The 25,750-nt window shown below is 42.5% G+C and overlaps 1 protein-coding gene across 5 annotated transcripts in view; it reads left to right on the top strand.

The window, feature by feature from the left end:
* The window catches only part of ATP2B2 (ATPase plasma membrane Ca2+ transporting 2), a 1,489,679-nt gene that overhangs the window by 842,267 nt on the left and 621,662 nt on the right, over positions 1–25,750 (top strand). The gene's annotated exons all lie outside the window — the stretch shown is intronic.

Genomic DNA, 25,750 nt, shown 5'->3' on the forward strand with positions numbered 1-25,750 from the left:
ACCCCTCATTTGCATGAGCCACCATCAGGGGTCTTACATCAGTCTGAATCAGGAAGTGAGTGCCAAACAAGTATGGCCTCGGCTTCTTCAGTGCCCAGACCACATTCTGTACAAGGGCTACGTTCAGTGCACAAAATGTTGATGCTTGTTATTGTCCGTTTGACGACTGAACTATCACAATAACATCAACAACAGTGGCCTGACTGGGACCTCGCCATGGCAACATGGGTGGTATATTATATAAATGACATCACTCCCTTGTTTAGAGGAACATTTCGCTGGCACTGGAAGCTCACCCCATGCCAGAATTCAAGCCCAGCTGATTTCTATTTACCTCTTTCTAGGAATAATTACCAAATCTCCACCAAGATGGGCTTCCTGATGGCACAGGTAATGGTGGAGTTGGATCACTCTAAAGGGATTTAGCAGATTTGCCCACCCTAGGTACACTAGGATAGGTAGCACTAGCTAGGAGCAAAATATTACAGCATTTATATGCTTGCAAATATTTTCTGTAAACAGCACAATGGTTGCACTATTCATCTCCTTCACTATTCTTGAATTGCTGATCACCCTATTCTGTTTCCCTCTACTGATTAATGCAGCACACATATTTTACTCAAGAATCACAATGCTTCAATAAATATTGAAATGTAATGTTGTGCATTTCTTGTGCATCTCTTTGGGTATGAATGAATTACCAAACAAATTTATTGAAGCATTGTGGTTCTTGAGTAAAATATGTTGATGCTATTGTGATAGTTCAGTCGCCAAACGGACAATAACAAGCAACAGTATTTTGTGCACTGAACTTAGCCCTTGTACAGAATGTTCAAGGTATTTGATAATATGCCAACAGAGTGGAAATGTAAGCAAAGCTGTTTCAGAGAATTTTATCCTGCACAGACGCAAGCATATGTGTCAAATGTCATCTTGTTTTAGAAAAGAACGCAACTTACAAACATGAGCATGTAAAATGTTGGTGTTTCAAATCATGCCTATAATGTGACCACATTATAATAGGACTGAGGCTGAAATATCAGGATCAATGTCCTGGGCTCATGACAGAGGGAAGGCCTGTAACAGCACTGTATCCAGAATGTCACCAGTGAAAACAGAGCCTCTGTGAAGGATTTGGGTATGACTTCGGCATATTGATAGTAAACCCAAATGAAGTCAGGAGATAAGCCATCATCTGGAGGCGGTCTATAACTGACTGTGGTGAGCACTTCTTCAATAGCCAGTAATTGAGCTAGGGGAAAGCAAAAATCCCCAACCTCCGAAGGTGTCCTGTGAGCATTGCCATCACTCTGGGAACACCTGAGAGCCACTGGTGCAGCCAAAGGGGAGCACAGCAGATTGAATCTCTAATGGCTTACCTTGAACCAAAAATAGCGCCTGTGTGACTGCAGGACAGGTACATGAAAGTAGGTGCCCTGCATATCCAAATTCACTATCCAGTCACTTAGATACAGGCAGAAAGAAACTGGTTAAGGTGAGCATTTTGAACTGTCCATCCAAAAGAAGGAGTTTAGATGGCATAGATCTAAAGTGTGAGTGGAGTTTTGCAGAACTAGTGGGAAGTGATGGCCAGACATTGTTTCTGGATCTGGAAACAACTCTGTGGCTACTTTGGCCAAGAGAATCTGCACCTCTTGATGCAAGATGGGCAGTTCTCCTCTGAAAGCCTTTTCTAAAGATCTGAAGGATTCAACTGTTGGGTGTTAGATTTTGCAACCTTTGGAGGAAATGTTTGATCTGCCTCCCACAGGGTGGTTGTGTCGTGGGAAAACTAAATTGACCTTTGCTGCTAAGATGGAAGACAGGTAATTTGGCTGCCCCCTGGTGCCTGAACATTGTCTGCTTGATTCCCGCCCGCCCATCAAATAACGGTGTTGTCTGTTATGGAGTAGGTGTGTTTTGGTATTGCTTGTATGCCAAACCTGTGGGGTAGTCTAAAAGGAGTGAATATGCTGTGTTGCCAGTAATGTCCAGTTAACCATGGGAATATCTCCCCAGCAAACATCTGGTATTAACTGACTGGAAGGCTAGGCTTGTTGAGAATAACATTTGTTTTCTAACCACTTCAAATCTTATCAACTTTCTGTCTGATGGGTATCAGAGGGAATTAATTGGGGTCCACCCTGCTAGTGGAAGGATGAAGCACTAAACTGTCTGCCGTATGGTGCTGTCAAAACATCAGAGTAGCCTGGTGCTGACGTACGACGTCTGGCAACCTGCCGGTTCACCGATGAACAGGATCAAGGCTTAAACCAAGTGCCAATTAAGGTGTCAGTCAGGCCCTCATTCGATGGTATTAGAAGTTCAGAGGAAGTCTTTCCATGTTGCGCAAATCAGCACATTAGTTTTAACCATCACTGTTGGCCGTTATAAGTCTAAGACCTTGCTGCCCGTCTCACCACCACACCAGCAAAGCACACTCTTCCATTGAAGGCCCAGGGTGGGAACACAGCATGTGTCGTCACGGGGATGCCCAGCTCACAGGCCTCCAGCAAGTCTGTGTGTATATTCTGTGATAAAATAATTTCCATCATCTCCATTATGACCTCCGATAACAAGTTGACTCTGATCACAGTCAGAACCAAAAAGCTAAGGTGTGGCTCCAAGTTAGAGGCATGGTTCGTCTGAGTCTGATAGAACTGGAGCTGCATTCATCGGTATGGCTTTGGGACGCATCCACAGTAGGGGGTCGAGATGAATGGATGCAACCTCAGGAGGGGTCAAGATGAATTCAGCTCAGAGTTAGATAGAACTATTGGGAGAAAGTCTTCTTCCTGTGGTGTTGGGGTGACATTAATACTAAAGGAAGCAGAATGGATTTCGGTGCCATGTTAAAGTTGGCTCTGATGTCAAAGTAGAACCTGAGTTAGGGAAAATATTTTCTGATTGAATGCATGAAAATAAAAAAAGATTTGAAGAGGAAAATAAGGCCCAAGTACTTGTACTTAAAGAACAATCAGAATGGATGATCACAAAGCATCCATGGGTACTTTGGAGTAACAACAAACCTACAGAATTTCATAATTCTGATCTTAATTGCTTTACTGTTAACTTGTTCTTGGTTGCATATTGTTTAAATGCATTTTCCGTGAAATTAAACTCTACAGTTATGTCATCAGCATGTGTTAATACAGGTATCTCATCATCCCTAAACCTTGTAAAAAAACAAGCATAAATTTCCTAATACTTCATTTTGACATTGGCCAACTATAAGGACAAAAGGAAGAGTGCCACAGGGCACATACATTGTAGGCTCTTTAAACTTAATTATTAGAATGCAGAGCAGCTAAAAAAAGCATTAACTGTATAACATGTTGAGAGGCTTCCTTTTTCTCTAATTTTCTCCAATTAATGTGCCAAAATCCCTAGACTGATCCCATGCACCTTTTCGATTCTCTTACTGCTACATAACACAGCCTTATTCAAATTAGTGTCGGGGCATTGTCCACTGTAGAGCAACCCGTCCAGCACCCAGCTCCATGAGCAAAATATCATGCTCTTGAACCCATGCATTAAAAAGTACTAATACACTTGGCCAATAATGGCTGGATCTTCCTACAGACCATTTTAGAGTGGGCCGTCAACCAATGTCAGCCACAAGGCTGAACATGGTCTTCATGAATATGTGTCTGAAATATAATTGGCTCATGGTCTGGCTTTGCTGGCTCAACACAGAGCTCAGATCCTATTTATTTTCCATTGGAGGTGTCTAAACTACATAAATATAACCCAGAATGCCTCTGAATTAATGCATGAACTTCAAAAAGTACAATTCAGAAATGTGAACAGGGTTTGCCTCCCTCTGTTTCCTACTTGTACTGGCTAACGTTTATTCACTCGAAAAGTTTTCAACTGATATGTATGAACTTTAGACACCTCAAATGCAAATGATATAGGTGCTCCTTCTGCCCTGAGCCGGCGCAGCTCTTCATGAGATGGCCCCAGAACTCTAGTTGACTCTTGATGGGGCAAACCTTTTTTCTTTTTTCTCCAGTTGTTAATTTGATACTTTTGTGAGCACTGAGGCCTCCTCACTTCTTGTGTATCACCTATTCCAAGGCAAGGACATCATTTCCAGAACGTAATTCAATGGAGCTACAAACCTTTCAATTAACAAGATCTTAAACAACTACTACACCATACAAAACTGCATGGCATAAACCATATAGTTGCAGAGAGTAATGTACTATATACCTTTGTTAAGGAGGGCATCATGAACCACCCGGGGCTTCTCCACTCCTGAGTCATGACACTCCCTGCACTAAATAATAGCAACACATTGCAATACATTCTGTGCATCTGCATGTATGGATATTTAGAAAGAGACAAGAGGCAGTGTGTGTGCTGGGTACCATATTAGACAAAAAGAAGCGAAATATCATTCAATCAAAGAAAGTGAATACAATGTACGTTTATTAGGATACAAATGCATTTATGTGCTCACTTGCAAGGCAGGATTTCACTTCTGCAGCATCCAAGTGAGGTTTTGAGCAAAGTCAAATTTTATTCTACAAAGATTATGTGTGTTCTCCCACAACCTATAAATTATGCTAAGGAAAGTCAACCTGCAATTCTTGGTTTAAGGCTACATTGTCTGGTCGGAATTTCTACCTAAAATCCCACAATCCCAAGCAAGGCAGAGAGAGATTGTATTGTCTTTTAATCTGTTGCATCCTAAACAATCGTTAGCAGTGCCAATAGATCTGGCTTATGATTTGGCTTTTTAAGCCAGATGAAAAATCCATGTATGTTAATGATAGCCTTCCTTCCATTTCTGCTTCTGTCAGAGATAAATGACAAATGTTATCTAGTTATTCTAAGACATGTTAATAGCATTGCAACGGCATGTGTGGGCCCCTGAAAGTTCAAGTTCATGCAGCTGGATAAATAAAAAATGGTTGTAGCTGTATGGACGCCAAGCACTTTTTATTGTGGAAGCACACAACTTCTGCCCAATTAAAACATGCAGTCGAGGCTCCCACCATGTGTGCAGTGCTAAATTCCCTCTCCTAGTGATCCTCACACAATTGTCTGATGTCAGCTATGCTGTCAAGCCAGACCATAAAAACAGCATCTCCGATGCCTGAAACTAGTTGTAATCCATTGTATTTCGAATGTCCCATTCTCTAATTTTACATTAAAATAAGCCTCTGAGTTAGAACCTAATAAGACACCTTCCCCACCTAGAATATCCTATTTATTCCCACAGTCTTGTTTTGATCTCACCTTTACACCCACATTATCTGCCTAACACCTCTTAATTGAATCCTCTGAGCATCTGAGACAAATAACCACAAAGGGGTTCATCTGCGTCACAGGGGTTATGACTGTGCACAGAACTGTTGTTGTTTAGTAGTCGTGATTTCCAAAGCACGAGTTTGTCACCGAAAAACACATGCCACCCAACCCTGTGCTAATCCTGAAAAGGGCACTGTTCCACTGTTTGCAGACATTTAGCATTCAAGCACAGTCATGCTCCAATCACAGGCTCACGACGTGTTAATATATAGATCTAGCATGTCTGCATTGAACAAATCCAAGCAGGTCACAGATTGTGAGAACTCAAAAACATGTTGCCTGTAAAGGGGCTCATTCTAACAGCCTGGTATTTCAGGATGGTAATTGTGTGATATTATTATTTGTAGCACCAGGTGTCTGTCGTATTTACTGGGTGTGCAATTACTTCATAATGTTCCATTTTTTTCATTTTGGATTGAGGCTTTACCTGCACAATCTTGTTTGCCCTTTAGAGCTGAAGGTATTTGTCTCTTTTCAAGCAATTTTATCATTTCACATGAAACCACCTTTCAATTGGAAACACTTCTATATGGTAATTACCTTGAAACTTGCAGAAACTCCATTTGGGATTCGTGAGACCCCTGTTCAGAGGGCACTGTGCTGCCAATGTTTATAAGTTAAGAAAGTGCCTGACATCCTAAAAGAAATGGCTGCTTTAAAGATGATTTCACAGCCCAGGCTTCTGATCATGAAAATTGCACCAGTGCTGGATTGTCTTCCATCAGTTTTGAACTAACACTTACACAGACCGTCAAAATGCAATATTTAGCTTTAGTCTTTCCGTACAGTTGTCAGTTATGCTCTGTTTGTTGGTGCAGATGTAGTGTGGCTCACTGGTTAGAGGCGGCAGACCCGAGAGCAGAGGACGGCCCGGGACCAGGGTTCGATTCCCGGCGCGGCAGGTTTCTGGACCAGGGTCAGCGGACTCGATAATTCTCTCGCCTCGGTGCCCACTCTGATCAGCGATCACACTCGGCAACTCTGGGCATTAGCTTGCCTCATCTTCACTAACGGCCCCACCAGACCGCCGGGGATGCCTGGTCTCACCCTGGAGATACCCATTAAGGGACCATCTCTCAGGGAAGCCAGGAAGGGTTTCGCAGCGGTCGAAGCGCCTTGGGACCCTCCGGGTAAGTAGTGCGCTATATAAATGCCTATACATTTACATTTACATTTACACATTTACTCCAGCACTAGGTCTAAATTGCCTGGAACTGGTGCAATATTGAATGGCGTCAGTACAGTTTATGTGATATGGCCCCAATACATATTCTGCAGTCCATGTTGTGTCAATATAATGAATGTGCACAGCGGGACTTAAGCCGAGGTCACCAGTTGGTAATTACCAACTTCCTCCAGACCCAGCATCTAAGCCTCTAGCATTGCCATGACCTGCTGCAGTACCATTAACACAACATTTCCCATCAAGATCTTTTTTCACATTATTTCTAATGACACCAGGGTGATATGCTACCCAGTATTTACAGTGGGGCAGCAGTGTATTGCAATGTGTACATAGTGGTTCTTACATACCCTGCTCAGTGTCTGGGCTGTGCATCCCTTCAAGGCAGTGCATGGCATTTTTACTCGTTCAATGCAGTGTTGCTTTTCTGATCCATAATTTGCTGCTGAAACAGTGTTACGGTGGTACTGTCTATACTGTAATGTATCTACCTCAATTATCTTCTTGGGCCTTTTCTCACACCTATGACAATTATCCTTAATCACTGTCTGCACAGTTCTTTAACGCATTCTCCATTTACTGGATGTGTTTCTTTCTTACACGCTGTCAGCCTAGTCCTTCTATCCCACTGACTGCACAGTGGTTTTCCCCACTGGATGCATGCACTATGCTCCATCCATATTGACAGCACAGTATGTTTTTTTTCCTCGACCTCCATCTTTGTGGTACCAGAATATCCTGGATTTAGCTTCACGTGGCGGAAATACTTCACTCCACGCCCATGTACATAGATGCGAAGTTAGAATAATTCTGTTCTTTTCATAATATACTTACATCAACAATAATTTGACTGTCAATATTCTGGCTATGATATTCATTTTGACCCATATTAATACTCACCATATTTTGGCGTCCATGGTAAAATGATGCTGAAAGATGATGATTACAAAAGACCCAGTCTGAAGGCAACCAGCTCGCCACGGGGAAGGGGAGAAAGAATTTTCTTTGGGAAAGTATGTGTACTCCCGGAGAAGGAAAGAGAGAATTTTCTTGGGGGGAAGGATACGTTCTACCGATTAAATCAACAGCACGCACTAATGGGTATCCCCGCCCTATATATGTGTCTGATATAATCAGATGTTGACAAGATTCGCAATCTGCACTCAAGACAGAAATGTTTCTTTAGTTAGACCCTCACCAACTCTAGTAGTGACATGCGTCATCATCGGGTCTTATCCTGGTCCCTCAAATCTAGGATGGGCTTGACCATTTTCGATGGAGCACTTTTTATATAAGGTAGCAGCCAGGGTATTGACCTAGTCCTAGAGAATAAAAACACATTGAGCAACCCATTTTGAACATTAGTTACTGCAGGGTTATATTTTAATTCCATCCCCTTATTATTGTCTCTGGGAGGGTGTTGCAGTAACAGTGGTTGGCTTTATGAAAGGCTGGACTTACTGCTTTTTTAGTAGTATTTTACACTCGGCGTTTGTGAATACCAATATGTAAAAGGTATTTTTTTTAGTAGTAACTTACACGCTGAGTTTGTGACTCTGGAAAAGTATAAGATTTCTCAAAAGTGAAAACACATTCAAAGCTACTGCTACCATGACTGACACTCATTCTGGTTGGACTGTGTAGTTTGCACGTGACACATGCCATACGATCAGCTCACGTATCAATGTTTGGATGAACATTGTTTTCCCACCTACTGACACAAACAAAGCAACAACCTTTCCCACTACCAATAACCATTGTACCTTACTACCTTCCAGCAGGAAGGCAAACTGCTGGGATTCAGCTCCTTCACATACAATATCACTAAGGAAAAATGTCCACCTTAACGAGGGTCACCTGAGGGCTTTGGTAAGAAGAGCAAAAAAAAAGTTATAGGTGAGACGACGACAAACTCCATAAAAGTGATGGAGTGTACATACATAAATGCTGGGGAAAAAATCAGCTTTTAAAAACATGATAACATTAATCATGAGGTTGTTTTCTCAGAGATGGCGGGCTGCATGGGAGAAGCAGAATCTTGCGATGGCAGATTGAAATACAGCAGCTTCCCACCAGAGCACCTCGAGATTCCAAATCACATTTATACTGCCATGGATATGTAGTTCATTGACACTAGAAATACATTTCTGGACACTGTTGATGCTTTGCCATTTTCACATGCCAGAAGTTTGCAAGGTTATTTCCGATGATTGATGATGTGTCAGGTGCCATGCACTATTGTCCTACGACAAAACTATAGGCCTGAATTAAAAAGGGGCTGTAATTCACGAGAGACTTCAACGGCCTTAGCCTTTTCCTGAAATGGCCGATGCTTTATTAATACAGTTTCATTTCCCGAGAGCTTTATTTCCGTCCAGTTTATTGTTTGCATTTGTATTCAGTCTTCACCTTGAACGACCTTGAAGTCAGAAGTGAGAATGGTGTGAGAATGTCTTGGTAAATACACACAGCGTGAGGATGGCACAGCAGATTGCAGAAGGGGATGATAGCGCTTGGTACTGCTATTTGTGTTCTCTCCTGTGTGCATTTTACATGAATAATGTATAGGATGAAATATCAGACATTGCAATATTTGCATAAGACATTCAGTGACAGTTACAAACAGTTCAAATGTTCATTGATGTATGTCCCATGCACTTCACTGCAGCTGGAACGTGATCAAAACATGTTGTATACTGCGATTAAATAATGTTGTTTACTGTTTAGCTTAAGTGGCATTTGTAATTGTAGCGGTGACAGCCACGCACAGAAAAATGTGATTTATTGTGACTGTTTTATTGCTATGGAAGTAAGGCATCTAGGAACGGTATCAAATTGAATCCACACTCATCGCTATACATCAATTGACAGATTCAGAGGCATTTTCCCTATCAATGAAAGTGAATGTGTTGTATCTACAAAATGTACTGTGGGGTGCATTTTGAGGAATATACCAATTTATCTCCTGGTGACAATGTGGGTTTAGCACATGGGTACTCGAAAATATTCCCAGTTTTCCCACTGAACCAAATAGTGTGATCCTAGCTGTTGGAAATTTACGTTTTTTTTGTTGGCTTTAGGATTCTGTGTACTTTACCACGGCTAATCAGGGCTAAAGTGCATATGCTCTCTATGTAAATTGTGAATATAGTTGCTTATCCAAGATTGGCATATTTGCTTTACTGATCAGTCCATTGTAAAGTTCACTGCCAGGGCCTGTATATCAAATGCACAGGTCTACAGCACTGATTGTGCCACCCACATAAGTAGCTCTGTAAAGGTTTCTGAGGCCTGCCGCTGCAGTGTCTGCGCACACTTTTAAAATGTCATGTAGACCTGGCCAGTGCACCCACTTGCCAGGTCCAAATCTTTTCTTTCCTTACATGTAAGGCACTCCTAAGGTACGCCCAAGGTACCCCCCTGGGCAAGGTGCAGTGTATTTGAAAGGTAGGACATGTCCTGATACTGCAAATTTCATTTTTCACTTTTGAAAGGCTATCTGTCCCATTAGGCTAACATGGGAGTTACTTTGTAACATCATACAAGTTTAACTTTCCATTGAAACAAGATGGAGAAGTGAAGTTTAGGCTCTCTGAATTCAGAATTTAGTAACACGTCTTTTTAGGGAGATTGTATTTTAATTCTGTGTTTGAAAATGACACTTTTAGAATGACATGGCTTGGCAGTTCGGGCTGGACTGTTCCCATGAGGCACAGGGTCAGACTGATTTGCATATGGCCATGTCTGAACTGGGGTGGCTGAGTGAGCTGAAGAATGGTGATGGATTAAACCTAGATCAGTTGACTGGGGGTGAGTGTTTGATTTGCTCAAATGCTCCGTCCATCATCCCCTTTTGTATTGCTTTGTTCACCCTTAGTTGCCAGGGTATGCTCAGACGTGAGTCCCTTGCTCACTTGGCCACTGGATTCAAGATAGCCTGGCTGATGAGGAATATGAATCTGAAACCAGTCCCAGGATGCTTGTTTCCGGTCCAGGGAAGACATGGCTTGGCAGTTCGGGCTGGACTGTTCTCATGAGGCACAGGGTCAGACTGATTTGCATATGGCCATGTCTGAACTGGGGTGGCTGAGTGAGCTAAAGAATGGTGATGGATTAAACCCAGATCAGGTGACTGGGGGTGAGTGTTTGATTTGCTCAAACGCTCCGTCCATCATTCCCCTTTTGTATCGCTTTGTTCGCCCTAAGTTGGCAGGGTATGCTCAGACGTGAGTCCCTTGCTCACTTGGCCACTGGATTCAAGATAGCCTGGCTGATGAGGATTATGAATCCGAAACCGGTCCCAGGATGCTTTTTTCCGGTCCAAGGAAGACATGGCTTTGCAGTTCGGGCTGGACTGTTCCCATGAGGCACAGGGTCAGACTGATTTGCATATGGTCATGTCTGAACTGGGGTGGCTGAGTGAGCTAAAGAATGGTGATGGATTAAACCCAGATCAGTTGACTGGGGGGATGTGCATTCACTGTATACAGCCACTGGGGGGGGGTGAGGTGCCCCTAGCCCTTCCTGGATGAGTCAGAGCTGAGCTGAATAGACCTTGGCTGCATTTAGGGTAGTGGAAGGAGTTATCCTTCACCTGAATAGGGCTATCTCCACCCCCTGTGGTCAAACTACACCAGTGAGGACAGAAGGGATTTGAACTGGGCTCAGCAACCATGGCACAAAAAAGGACAAAGACAAATAAGGTATAAGTAGTGGACCTTAAACCCCAGAACTTTAGATCACTTCTGAACTCAAGAGGAACCTTTGCCAAGGAGATTTATTTATTTATTTATTTTCCCTATCCTGTTTTATGTCGACTGATTTGCATATGGCCATGTCTGAACTGGGGTGGCTGAGTGAGCTGATGAATGGTGATGGATTAAACTCAAATCAGTTGACTGGGGGTAAGTGTTTTATTTGCTCAAACGCTCCGTCCATCATCCCCTTTTGTATCGCTTTGTTCGCCCTAAATTGGCAAGGTATGCTCAGACGTGAGTCCCTTGCTCACTTGGCCACTGGATTCAAGATAGCCTGGCTGATGAGGATTATGAATCCGAAACCGGTCCCAGGATGCTTGTTTCCGGTCCAGGGAAGACATGGCTTGGCAGTTCGGGCTGGACTGTTCCTGTGAGGCACAGGGTCAGACTGATTTGCATATGGCTATGTCTGAACTGGGGTGGCTGAGTGACCTAAAGAATGGTGATGGATTAAACCTAGATCAGTTGACTGGGGGTGAGTGTTTAATTTGCACAAATGCTCCGTCCATCATCCCTTTTTGTATCGCTTTGCTCGCCCTTAGTTGCCAGGGTATGCTCAGACGTGAGTCCCTTGCTCACTTGGCCACTGGATTCAAGATAGCCTGGCTGATGAGGAATATGAATCCAAAACTGGTCCCAGGATGCTTGTTTCCGGTCCAGGGAAGACATGGCTTGGCAGTTCGGGCTGGACTGTTCTCATGAGGCACAGGGTCAGACTGATTTGCATATGGCCATGTCTGAACTAGGGTGGCTGAGTGAGCTAAAGAATGGTGATGGATTAAACCCAGATCAGTTGACTGGGGGTGAGTGTTTGATTTGCTCAAACGCTCCGTCCATCATTCCCCTTTTGTATCGTTTTGTTCGCCCTAAGTTGGCAGGGTATGCTCAGACGTGAGTCCCTTGCTCACTTGGCCACTGGGTTCAAGATAGCCTGGCTGATGAGGATTATGAATCCGAAACCGGTCTCAGGATGCTTGTTTCCGGTCCAGGGAAGACATGGCTTGGCAGTTCGGGCTGGACTGTTCCCATGAGGCACAGGGTCAGACTGATTTGCATATGGTCATGTCTGAACTGGGGTGGCTGAGTGAGCTAAAGAATGGTGATAGATTAAACCCAGATCAGTTGACTGGGGGTGAGTGTTTGATTTGCTCAAACGCTCCGTCCATCATCCCCTTTTGTATCACTTTTGGAATGTAGGCATTTTCTCATTTAATCATTCTGTGTGCCTCTGCTGGTTTGTGGATTGACTGTATGGTTTTGTAGTGACAGGGGCTGGGGATGTGCATTCACTGTAGACAGCCACTGGGTGGGGGGTGAGGTGTGCCTGGCCCTTCCTGGATGACTCAGAGCTGAGCTGAATAGACCTTGGCTGCATTTAGGGTAGTGGAAGGAGTTATCCTTCACCTGAATAGGGCTATCTCCACCCCCTGTGGTCAAACTACACCAGTGAGGACAGAACGGATTTGAACTGGGCTCAGCGACCATGGCACAAAAAAGAACAAAGACAAATAGGGTATAAGTAGTGGACCTTAAACCCCAGAACTTTAGATCACTTCTGGACTCAAGAGGAACCTTTGCCAAGGAGATTTATTTATTTATTTATTTATTTTCCCTATCCTGTTTTATGTTGACTCCCTCCTGCCTCGCCTGGCCTCACCGCTCTTACATGTACCGGCTGCTCCTGCACATAACAACTGGCTTACCTCTTAGTTCATTATTGACATATGTTGTCAGTGTGGGGGGAAAGAAAAAATATTTTTAAATCCAAATTTGAAAACTATGGGCCAGATGTAGGTGGCCAAATACCAGTCGGTAACGGCCGATTTCGGCCGTTACCGACCGGTATTTGGAGTTTTAGATGTAGGGGTCGTAAATTTGACAGAATCGGTAAATTTACAGATTCGGTAAATTTATCGATTCTGTAAATCTAGATGTAGGTGGCACTGAAAACAGTGCCACAGGCCCCTAAGAATTCGTTATTTACCACAAAATAATATTTCGTGGTAAATAAAGAATTCCAGTGTACATGCACATCTGTGCCATGTGGCACACATACATGTCCTAAGGGCATGTATGTGTGTCACATGGCACACAAGCCAGAATCAGGGGTGCTACAGGGTGTCAAAGAGACACCCTGTCCCCCTTGACAATTCGGTAATTTTACCGAATCGGTATTTACTGATTCGGTAATTGACATTGATTCCTATGGGCCTCAAGGCCCATAGGAATCAATGGCAATTACCGAATCGGTAAATACCGATTCAGTAATTACCGAATCATACCGATTCGATAAAAATTACCGTTTTTTTTCCTACATCTCATTTACCGAATCAAGAATACCGAATCGGTAAAATTCGGTATTCTAGAGTCTGTAAATGAGATTTACCTACATCGGGCCCTAGCTCTTTAAATAAAAATACTTCTCTTTGCTCTGATAATTTTATGTACTAAGGGGAAAAGGTTCTGGATTTTACTATTCACTTTTTGAATTCTAAATATACTTTATCATACGTTTACACTTTTGCTGCAAGATGTTTTTAAAAATTAACGTGTTCTTAAATTTAAGCAGTGCAGGACACTCTAGTTATACTTCCTTTCTTTAACTTCAAGGGACCTTTGAATAAACGCTTGCTGTTTATTTAATATCTTGAGTTGAATAAATAGCAGCCCAGTGCTGCTGTTGACCAGGGATTCACATGTAAAGGTCCTGAAGGCTGCATGCGCCATCTGGCAATACTTTGAGTACCACTGGTTTAAAATATCCCTTTTCCACTGACATTAGTGTGGAGTATACATTTCAGTCCTAATATGTCACAGTGATCCTGCAAGGAAGTTTTGAATACTGACAAGGGACAGAAACACTTCATGCCAGCAGTACAGCTTCTAAACTCTGCTAATAATATAATGCATTGATATAGAGTCCTACTACCACTGCAACTGTAAGAATACACTTAATATTTGCTTGCACCGTCGCATTAAAGTGTGTATGTCACGTGACCCAGTACCGTAGTAAGTTTTGCATGGGCAATCTTGGAAAGAATGAATAGGCGTCCCTGGCTGCTCATTTAATTATAGAACAAAGTAGTAATCATGGCTCAGTATGCCCTCATGCCTTTGGGCCCGGTGCCACTGTACCTGTGGCACCAGCGAAAGCAATGTGGGGATGTGGGGGTCAAGCGCCATTAGGACAATGCATCCCTCAAGCAATCTGCATCTGGGAGTCAATGCACAATATATAAACTTCTTTGATATGCATGGGGCCAGGCTAAGAAATGTTGGGTCCATCGCTTGTCCCTCCCTTCATCGAGTTCTCACTTCAAGGCTTTACAAATGCAGTCACACATTAATAGGAGATATTTCACCCCTATCAAAATGTGTTAATTGTCTATTCCTTTCGTCAGACTATTTTCCCTGTTGGACTTCCAAGAACTGTGTGAAGTTTGCAGGGAATTAAAGCAGTTGCCTTCCAAATGAAATGTATATCTGCAAAGATTAGCTATCAAACACAACAAAAACAGAGACGTGTGAAGAGCTACAGAGTGAATGCAGACCAGTTGTGCCTTTTATAGCACCGGTAAATGTTTGCCTTATGTACGAGAATGGTCAATATATGCTAATTGGGTTTACATTCAAAATTGGAAAAAATTTAATCTCCGTCCATGCCGAGAACTGAATTAAGACAATCTTTTGAACAGTTATTTCTCCCCAAATGGCCACTTCGCAGCATATATTTATTTGTATACTGCATCACTTGGCTAATTTTATATCATTGTTTTTCCCTCACATCCCACAAAATAAATTAAGGAAAAAGATGTTCCAAGCATGCTGACTTTAGATTGGTTGCCATTTTGTTCAGTCAGGGCATCCAAAATACACACTGTGCATCACAGATTGATAGCACAGAGTGGCAATCAGAGCTCAAAGCAGTGTTACCTGCAGCTAGGGCGACTGACGTTGGAATCTGGGGATCATGGTTCGATCCCTGGCACCGGCGGCAGATTAGCTCAGCACCATGTGACTCTGGGCAATAGCTTGCTTAATCTTCCCGACGGCCCCCAGCGCCTAGAGACCCTTGCGGGTGATTGTGCGCTTTACAAATGTGGATTTATTATTATTATTTATTTACTCTTAAAGTTACGGAGTGAGAGTGTAAGCAATAGAGAGTGCAGTTTTGTAAAACATAAGTGCATGGCTCCTTTCTGTGCCGGTCTGCACAGGCACAGATTGTGGCCGCAACATGACCTCAGACGTGTTGCAGTGCAATTGTGGTAAACATTTACTACTATACGCTTACTCTCCTTGTACTACTATAAGCTTACTCTAACTGTACTGGGCCCTTTACAATTAGACAATCTGCAGCATCTTCATTTACCTCAGAGGGAATGATCCTCGGATGAATCTTTATCCGCCTATAGGAGGGGTGGACATTATGGTGACCAAACACCACATTAGCTGTCTAATGAGGATCATTCATTGACGGCCAACACACAAATGTGGGATCAGATTTAGGTACAAAACTCTTAAAAGCATGCTGTAAAAATAAAAAATAGCAATGGGAAGACCCAACCTACGGAAGAAGTTATGTCAAGTTAAAATTATGTAGACTAAAATCCCTGCAACAGCAACGCAAAGGAAAAGAAGTAACACTTGATGTTCTGTCAGAGCTCAATGTTTATCTCTACAACACATTTAGGTCATTACTAAACAGCACAGCTTAAATGGAAAAACAACAGGACTCATTGATAGACTCAAACAGAAATTAGATTTATTTGGTTATTGTATTAAAGATTCAAAGTGCATTGCTACAAGCAATCTCTTGAGAATTTCAGTTAAGAATATCACAGCTTGTATAAACACACCAAACATTTAATCATGCTGGATCGGAAGGTGATTCTAAAAGGAATTTACAGAGTCCCACCGCCATTAAACAAGAAGGATAGTCAATTGTCTAACAGCTCTACTCCTATGAAGAAAGAGAAAGGGTTTAGGTTTAATGTTCATTTAAGGGCAAGTCCATTAGCATAGCGCTATGAAAAGAAAAATGAAAATGGTTTGGCAAAGACGGTTTCAGTCCAATACCGACTGTAGCGTCAGCAAGGCAGTCCAAAGTAGGTAAAAGCTCTCAGTAATCATCAAAAATCGTTCAGCATAGCTTTTTGGTATACGCTTAGGAAAAATTAAAATAGTGTTGCCCCTCCTTTGGGGTTACTTCTTTTATAAAGTCTCTAACAGTGTCCCAGTGATGTAGCATCACACCACTATCAAAAGACTATTGTTTGTTCAGTTTCACATAATGTCACCTACGACACTTGCAACAGTCAGATGCTTTCCAATACTAGTCATGAGAAAAGAAAGATTTGAGAGTCGACATAGCCCTAACATTGGTGGAAAAAAAGATACAAAGTAACTATATCAATAGCTGAAATCCTGTTCCCATAGAAATCTTTCACTGTGAACGTTGAAGAAACATTCAGGAATGTTGGGGTTTATACATATACAGAATTAATGAAGCAACATTTCTTTAGTGGTAAATGGTCCATTGTATTAAATCAGGGGAAATGTCAACATTAGAGAAAAAACATTTTCTAAAAAGCCTTTCAGTTAGCATCACATGTTCTAAATGAAATAAATTCTAAACCTACATACAATATAATGTAATTAAATCAATTCAAATAGAGAATATATAGAACTTTCACCAGACAGTATTATTACATGAAGATAGCAAATGTTAGAAATACCCTACTACCACTATTTATTCAACATTCATGTAAGTGCATATAGCCAGGTTCTGAGCTGGGATGGTGCAGTGAGCTAAATAACGGTGATGGATCAAGCCCTGATCTTTGGACTGGGTAAGAGTGGTCTGCTTAATTCAGATACTCTGTCCATCACCACCCCCCTTTTCTGAATCGTTTTGTCCACCATAAGCGTGGAAGGGGATGCTCAGATGTGAGTCCCTTGCTCACTGCACCATCAGGATTCAAGCAAGCCGGGCCGAAGACGGCTGTAATGCCAGAAACCGGTCCCCGGAAGCTTGTTTCCTTTCCAGTTAAAGAATTGGCTTGGTAGTTTGGTCTGCCCTGTTCCCATGATGCACTGGGCCAGGGACAGACTAATTTGCATGTAGCCAGGTTCTGAGCTGGGATGGTGCAGTGAGCTAAAAAACGGTGATGGATCAAGCCCTGATCTTTGGACTGGGTAGGAGTGGTCTGCTTAATTCAGATACTCTGTCCATCACCACCCCCCTTTTCTGAATCGTTTTGTCCACCATAAGCGTGGAAGGGTATGCTCAGATGTGAGTCCCTTGCTCACTGCACCATCAGGATTCAAGCAAGCCGGGCCGAAGATGGCTGTAATGCCAGAAACCGGTCCCCGGAAGCTTGTTTCCTTTCCAGTTAAAGAATTGGCTTGGTAGTTTGGTCTGCCCTGTTCCCATGATGCACTGGGCCAGGGACAGACTAATTTGCATGTAGCCAGGTTCTGAGCTGGGATGGTGCAGTGAGCTAAAAAACAGTGATGGATCCAGCCATGATCTTAGGACTGGGTAGGAGTGGTCTGCTTAATTCAGATACTCTGTCCATCACCACCCCCCTTTTCTAAAATGTGTTTACTAACATATTTAGTTTTTTACCCAATTTGAGATTTGATGGAAATGTTTCCAATAATATGAGGCAAGCAAGTCTTCTAATGTTTACTACACCCCCTGTCCCATGTTTGCTGCTGATATAATTCTGTAGAACTAGCTGGTGATAAGCAAACTGCACTAAATCCCTTTAATTTTCAGACTATAAGCTAACACTGTCAAGAGTACTTATTAAAACTAGAGCAAATACCATTAAGAATCATATATTTGTTTCTACCTTGAAAATATGATGTGCCATGACTCTTAGTCAATATTTGTATCTTGACCTCTGTTAGTCTAGAAAAGTTAACAAGCAGATCAAGCAAGCATTGAGTTCAATTCAAATCATCCAGAGTGGATTTCTTGCTTTAAATATTCTGAAACTAAAAATTATTCCTCAGTATTTACTTTAAATGATTCTTCAATCTACTCCAGTTGTTCGTAATTCAATTTATGAATCATGCTTTTGGACTACGCTCTCATTTCCAAAGAACAATGTATTGATCCTAATTTGCTATGTATTTTGTTCTTTCAAATGTAAGACTAAGGACCAAATTAAGAGATTGGCGGTCCATGGGACGGCCAAACCTGTGGTGGCAGTCCCTGGACTGCCAGACTGACTTGCCACCTTCCGTATTACAACCACAGCAGTGGGACCGCCACAGCACCACCACATCCCCCAGGGATCCCTGATCCTGTAGTGGTGACACAGTGGTGTGAGGCTGTAATAGGCTGGTGGAGTTGCGCAGCACCACCAATCATATTACTAGTTTCCTCACTGCAACCCTTTTCATGGTGGGGAGCCAGGCATGAAAAAGGTGGTGGTGAGGAAACTAAGGGGCCCCCTGTTGCTTCTGTGAATTGGGAAGCATACAAGGGGGCACAAGGTATGCCCCCAGACTGTATACACCCCCTGTTCCTGCAAAGAAAGAAATGCACAGCATTGTGTATTTCAATCCATGCATGAACAGGCTGTGGCTCTTCCACTGTCGTGCCTTTCAAAGTCTCTTCTATGAGCCTTTGAAAGACATCACCGTGGGACCGCCGCCGCAGGACCATCCGACCTGTATTTCAGTCGGAATATGGCAGGTGGGCTGCCTGCGGGTTTGGCAGTTTTGCAGTGGGGCGCTGGTATGGCAGCGCACTGCAACACCGCCAAACTCCTAATCTGGCTCTATTGATGAGCTATGGCCCATATTCATGACCTTTTTAAATTGAGGGTAGGGGCTACTTTGAAACATGTAGACAATTGTCATTGTGAAAGGTGGCCTACAATTTCAGGTCTCCATGTGATTTGCAGGCCAATGGGAAACAATGTTGTGTTGTTAGAAATGTGATTCGTGATTGGCTGAGGTATGTACCCAGGACAGACAGCAATCACAATTCTAGTCAGTGTAAGCTAGATACACCATAAGATAACCTGTGCTCACCCTCTGGTAGCTTGGCCTAAAGAAGTGAGGCTTATCTACAAGGCAAAGTATGAGGTATTTGTGCAACACACGTGCACCGATTAACGCAATGACTACACCACAAATAGACTCCACACAGGTTTAGAAAAATAGAGAATATTTATCTAAACAAAAAAAAGACAAGAAACTACAAAAGTTCAATCAGTAGAAGTCGACATATGAATTTGTATAGATTAAATGCAAACATTTTGCTTGTAAGTCACTAGTGGTCAAAGGGTTACTTGAGGTTGTGAGGCACTGGAGCACATCCAAAGTTCAGGCTGACTGCAATCAACAGCAGGCTGGATACGGGACTCAGACAGGTCCCACTGAAGAAGTACCTTGGCTAAAGCAAGATTTGGTGTTGAGGGCCTACTGCGTCATCATCAAGCCACGCAAAGCGGGCCCCGCGCCATCATCGAGCTTTACTGAAGTGAATGCAATTGGTCGTTATCCAGCCAGGCTGACTGCAGAACCACTGTCATTGAGCAGCCCCGGCATCGGTGTTGAAGGGTGATGCAGCGGAATTTCTCACGCAGTCGAACAATATGTGCTTTTTGAGAAAGCAACTGCAGAACCCACATCAGAAGCCCAGAGCTTGAAGGGGCACCTCAAGCAAGGGCAGGACTCATAGAAGGCAGAGGCCAGCAGCCTAGCAGAATTGCAGGAAGTCTTTTGTGTCCCTAAGACTTCAGAAAACAGGAGGCATGCCAGTAAGCCCTTGGAGATCACTTGGAGGGTAGGCAGAGTCCAACTCTCCCAGCAGAGTCAGGGAGCAGCAGACAGCAGGACAACTAGCAGAAAAGCAGTACTTCCAGAAGAGCAGTCCTGTTGAGCCCTTTAAGCAGTGTAGCAGTCCTTCTGTCAGAGGTTCAGTTCAAGATCCAGAAGTGTCTGAATTAGGTTATCAGAGATCCAGTACTTATACCCAAAAATGCCTTTGATGTAGGAGGTCACTTCAAAGGAACTCTCTGATGTGCACACGGATCCCTTTCAACCCAATCCTGTTTGCCAGGCTAACCCCGGGAGGGTAAATCAATGCTTTGTATGTGGACAGGACACTACCTATTGAAATATAAGTGGCAGCCCCTCCCATTCCTCCCTGCCAAGGAAGACCCATTAGAATGCAGATAAATGCAGATGAGTGCTCAGAAAGCAGATGAGTCTTGCCTCCCGGTCTGGACGCAATCCACAAAGTGTAGCTGTCTCCGAACCCAGATGTGTATTGGAGACAATCTGTCAGGCACAAAGAGCAGTAAATGTAGAGAAATGCCCACTTTCTAAAAGTGACATTTCTAACAGTAATGTTATCTCCAACTTCACTAGCAAGTGGGATTCATAATTACCATTCCAAGCATATGAAACATAAAAGAACTACTCCTCTCTAATCAGGAATTACTCCTCTCTAATCAGGAATTACAGGTTAAAAGTGTATTAACAAATTCCCAATGCTGGCCTATGAGAGGGGTAGGTCTCACAATAGTGAAAAATGAAATAGGCTGTCACTTCCAGGACATGCAAAACGTACAAGTACATGTACTACCTTTTACTTACATGGCACCCTGCATTTAGGGCTACTTAGAGCCTACCTTAGAGGTGACTTATATGTAATAAAAGGGGAGTTTACGGCTTGGCAATTATTTTTAAATGCTGAGTGAAAGTGGCAGTAAACTGGCCGGAGACAGGTTTGAAAGTCTACGTTTGTGGTTGGCCCTGGGTATATGGTATACTACTTTACAAGTGCTGTACCAGTACTACAAATATGCCAATCAGGTATACACCAATCCCATCATGTTTAGGAGAGAAGCACATGCACTTTAGCACTGGTCAGCAGTGGTAAATGCTCAGAGTCCCAAGGCCAACACAAAGACTTCAGCAAACAGAGGAGGAGGACAACCAACAGGTTTGGGGTAACACTTCAGAGAAGGCCATTTTCCAAAATATGGTTAACTTGTATGGATTGCATATCATCTACAAAATAAAATCTTGATTCAACCTATTTTATAAATGACACTCACTTTAGACATTGGCTGTTTTTATTTTAATGGTTAACACTTTTTAGGTAAAAAAATGTGAAATGGTGTGGACAAGGGTTTTTGTATTCATTTTGCATGAGTTGGTGTCCCCTTATTTAGATTTTCCATATGCAGTTGCCACATGTTTAAAGCTGACAGTATTTGAATGCAGAAAATGTAAGTAAACACAATTAGCACTCATCCATGACAGGCAGTAGGAAAAGAAAAAAAGGTGCAACAATCGTTTTCATCCATTCTTACATTTAAAGTTTGAGTGTATTAAATAAACCCATAGCCTATGAAAGTTAATTGTCTACTTTTTTAGATTCATGTGGTAATTTTTTTTTTTTAATTGTTTAATGAAAATGTTTTTGGGATGGTGGTCTAGAGTTTCTTTTATTCAATTATTTTTTAGGAGAGACACTCTAACGAATATGTCTCTCTCCCTGACCTTGAATATTTTTCTTTTTCATCACTCTTTTTTAGAACTTCTTGACTTTTGCTTATCATTTGTGTTTCCTTACTTTTGTTTATTGTTCTGTTTGTGCTTTGTGCCATTGAAATGCTGCCAACGGTCAGGAGCAAATTTGCAAATTTTGAATTTTGCTTTGAAACTGCAGTTACTCCTATATAGGAAATATTTAGATCCAAATGCACCATTGGCTTCTCCAGCAAGACCTAGAAATCAATCACTCTGGTTTCTTCTGTAGGGAGGGTTTTGCCACCTCACTCCTTGTATCACCACAACTGAACTTGAACATGACCCTCACACAAAAAGTAAAACCAATAACGTTTAGCTTTAACACCTCCATATAAGGTGTGGTCATCTCTGTCAATGCAAAATGTTTCATTAGAAGCATAAGTTAAATGACCTGGACAATCGGGTGATTATGTACAATGATTAAAATGCTTCTTTAGAAGTTCATAAGTAGCACCTTGATTGATTGGCCAGGCCTAGCCTTCAACAAAGATAAGTAATGGACTCTCTGATCAGTGCTTGGCTCATTGGTCGGTTTTGCATCTAAGGATGAGATGCACACGAGTACTGAGAAGTCAACAGAAGATCATGGAAATGCTGCTCTCCTACTTGGGCAGTGACTAATAATAGACATGACTGTGGAGGTGTGTCTGCTGCTGACCTAAGAGGAGAGAAATACCTGTCTGACTATGTGAGATGACTGCCTGTCAATGTAAGGAGGAGCTGACTAAAGAGTGGAACCCAATTGCCGGATAAAATCGGATAAACTTGAACATGCACAGATGAACAGGCAGAGTTTGTTCCAGTGTTACGGGCTGAGGTAAGAGAAGGCTCAGCCCCCAGGTTTAGCAGTGCGAGTGTGCCTGGGACATAAAAGAAACTGATTGCTAGATCCCAACTTCCTGTTTGGAGTTACAGAGTAAGTCTAGTCAGAAGGTATCTTGGGCCAGAGCCTGACAAGGATTTATAGGTTAGGCAGAGCAGTGTAAACTGTGCTCTTTAGGGGATGGGGAGCCAATGTAGGGCTCTGAGCATGGGGGCTGTAGGGGTTCTTGGAGGCAGGTTGTGTACAATACTGGCCACAGTGTTTTGGACAACTTGCAAGTTCAATATAAGGGATTTATTAGAGGTGAAGATAAGGGCATTGCCATAATCCAGGCGGCTGATGATTAAAGCTTGGGCGAGTGTCTTCTGGGAGCTCAGTGGAAGCCACCAAAATATTTTCTCAAGGAGGTGCATAGTATCAAAACAGGTTCCACATATGGAGGTGATCTAGTCCCTCATAGATAGTTGGTTGTCTAAAAGTAAGCCCAGGTTCTTGGCAGTTTTACTGGGCAATGGAGCAAGACCAAGTTCTGTCGGCCACCACTCCACCTCCAACTAATAGAGCTGAGATTTGCCAAACAAAGGATCTCTGCCTTGCCACTATTAAGTTGAAGACCGTTGAGGGACATCTAAATGGCAATCTCTTTGTTGTAGGCGATACCTCTCTTTTTGACAATCCCAGTGTCTAACCCAAACTCGATGACCAACTGAGTGTCATCTGCATAAGAAATCATCTTAAACACAAAGGACTTAACCAGTTGAGTTAAGGGGGCTACATAATTTTTTTAATTCCATGCTCCCTGCCTTAAGAACATTTATGGACTACTTGGGGGTGACTTATTAATATTTAAATGGATGGATTAGGCTTATCATGAGAGGTTAAATTGTCAAAATTGCAGCTTACAATTGCACACACAGGCTTCAGTGGTACACCTGCAGTCATGTTTTTACTCTCCCTCTAGTGGTGGCACAATGTGTGTAGCAGCACACTAGTGACATTTAACTAAAAGGCCCTAGGTATACTTTGTATCTTATACTATGGATTTATAGGTTAGTTAAATATTCCTATCAATAACTCAGTCAATTTTTACATGTTATAGGGCATACAGCACATGCACCGGGCCTTGTTAGGAGAGTCCCAGTGCATGGAGTCAATAAACCAGCAGCATTTTCCCCAAAAAATATGGTGGTGATCATGCAAACATACACATTTTCCTACAATTATTGTCTTATCTCCATGATCATTCTTTCAACAATTACATTAAGGCCTGAGGAATGCAGCTCCTTATATATGCCAATGATATACAAATATTGTTTTGGTTGGATTACATTTAGGTCCTCATTACGATGGCGATCAGATGAGCATCCGACCATCATCGTAGTTGGCGGCTCCACCAGCTTATTATGATGTGACCGCCGTGAAGGCTGTTGTGAACATACCTTTTTCAATTGCTTCTTGTGCTGTGGCCAAAAAAAGGACCACAGCACAAGCCACAATTGAAAAAGGCATGTTTTCAAACATCCATGTACCTTGTGCCAGGTACTATGTGGTGCCTGACACACACTGCATGGATTTTTGGGGAGGACCATATGTGCCCCAAAGGCTGCATATCGGTGGCCCATGAGGTACGAGCCCTGCTTTCCTTCTGCCTTTACATGGCAGTCAAAACCCCATGTAAAGGCAGAGGGAAAAGGGACATCATAATCCCTATGCAAGTACCGCCCCCATTGTAGGGATTGTGATCAGACCGATGCTTCGACAGGCTGTTTGAACCTGTCGGAGGCTCCAGTCGGTCCCTCCGACCACTGCTCTCAGACTGACTGCATCATAAAGCGGTGGTTGGACCACTATCCTAGCTGTCAGGTGGACTGCCACCGACAAGCTGTCGCTGGCATCCTAATCAGACCCTAAGTTTAAATATAATATCACTAAAAGTAATGTCTCCTACATGTGCTCATTAGATTTAAGTTAACTCTGAAATGACAACAGAAAAGAATAAAGCTCTGAAGCTCAGTGAAATTATTGATAGCTGGTCTTCTGATATTCGGGTGGAATGTATTCGCTTACTTCCAAGGCCTGTGCTGGTAGAATGAAACCTGGGAGTGCTCATTGGTAAGCATGTCTCTTTAAGACCACAGGTCAGTTCAGTAGTGAAGAGGTGTCACTTTTTCTTCAAACTTTTAAAGAATACTGCAATAGTGAAGCTAATGATTGGCAGCAGAAATAAAGTCTCCCCAATGCTGTTTTACTGGATCGATGTAGGTCTCACAAACTTCCACATTTTGAATACTGCAGCAAATGCAAAATATATTAGTGCACATTAAAAACAACATGACAATCTGAGAACTTTCTTTATGTTTGTTATGATTTTTTTTTTTTGAAAAACTTTATTGACAAAATAGGTGCAGAATTTAATTTCGACATTTTCATTGCGGAAATCCGTTACATATTGCTTCATTATGGGTGTATAGATGTTGAAATTACAAGAATTATAGGCGTATAAGGTGAATGTGCACTACGTACAAAGTAAAGAGATTTATACACAATGCAGTATAGAGATATACAGTCCAACATTCCACATTCTGTTCTAGTTACCATTTTTCCCACCTATTAAGACTGCAGTTAGTTCCTAGTGACTTCTAGGTACGGAGAAAAAATCCTTTTTTTTTTTTTTTTTTTTTGCAAAAGAACTTAACTAACGTCATCACCACAGCATACAGTTGCGTTTCTTCATATAATGGTGTCTTCCACTACATAGAGCTCATACATTGGTTCAGAGGTCACAATTGCTGCTCCTACCACCCCCACACAAATCAAGGAAGCTCATAGCATTTCACCCTTCTAATCATCCTCCTCCTCCGACTCCAGTTCTTCATTCTCTGACAATGGTTCACATGGTTCCCCCCTATATTTATTCCAAGGCGTCCATACTTTATTCCATTTACGCGGACAGGCCCGCAACATATATACTGCTCGTTCCTTCACCATGAGGAGGTCCATATTTCTAACCCAGCACGACACTGTTGGTAATTCCGGAGCACCCCATTTTTGTGCTATGTCCCTTTTCGCCACTGTCATAGCTAATGTGGCCCACAGCTGTTC

This window comes from Lissotriton vulgaris, chromosome 9 (genome assembly GCF_964263255.1).
Source record: "Lissotriton vulgaris chromosome 9, aLisVul1.2, whole genome shotgun sequence".
Taxonomy (NCBI): domain Eukaryota; kingdom Metazoa; phylum Chordata; class Amphibia; order Caudata; family Salamandridae; genus Lissotriton; species Lissotriton vulgaris.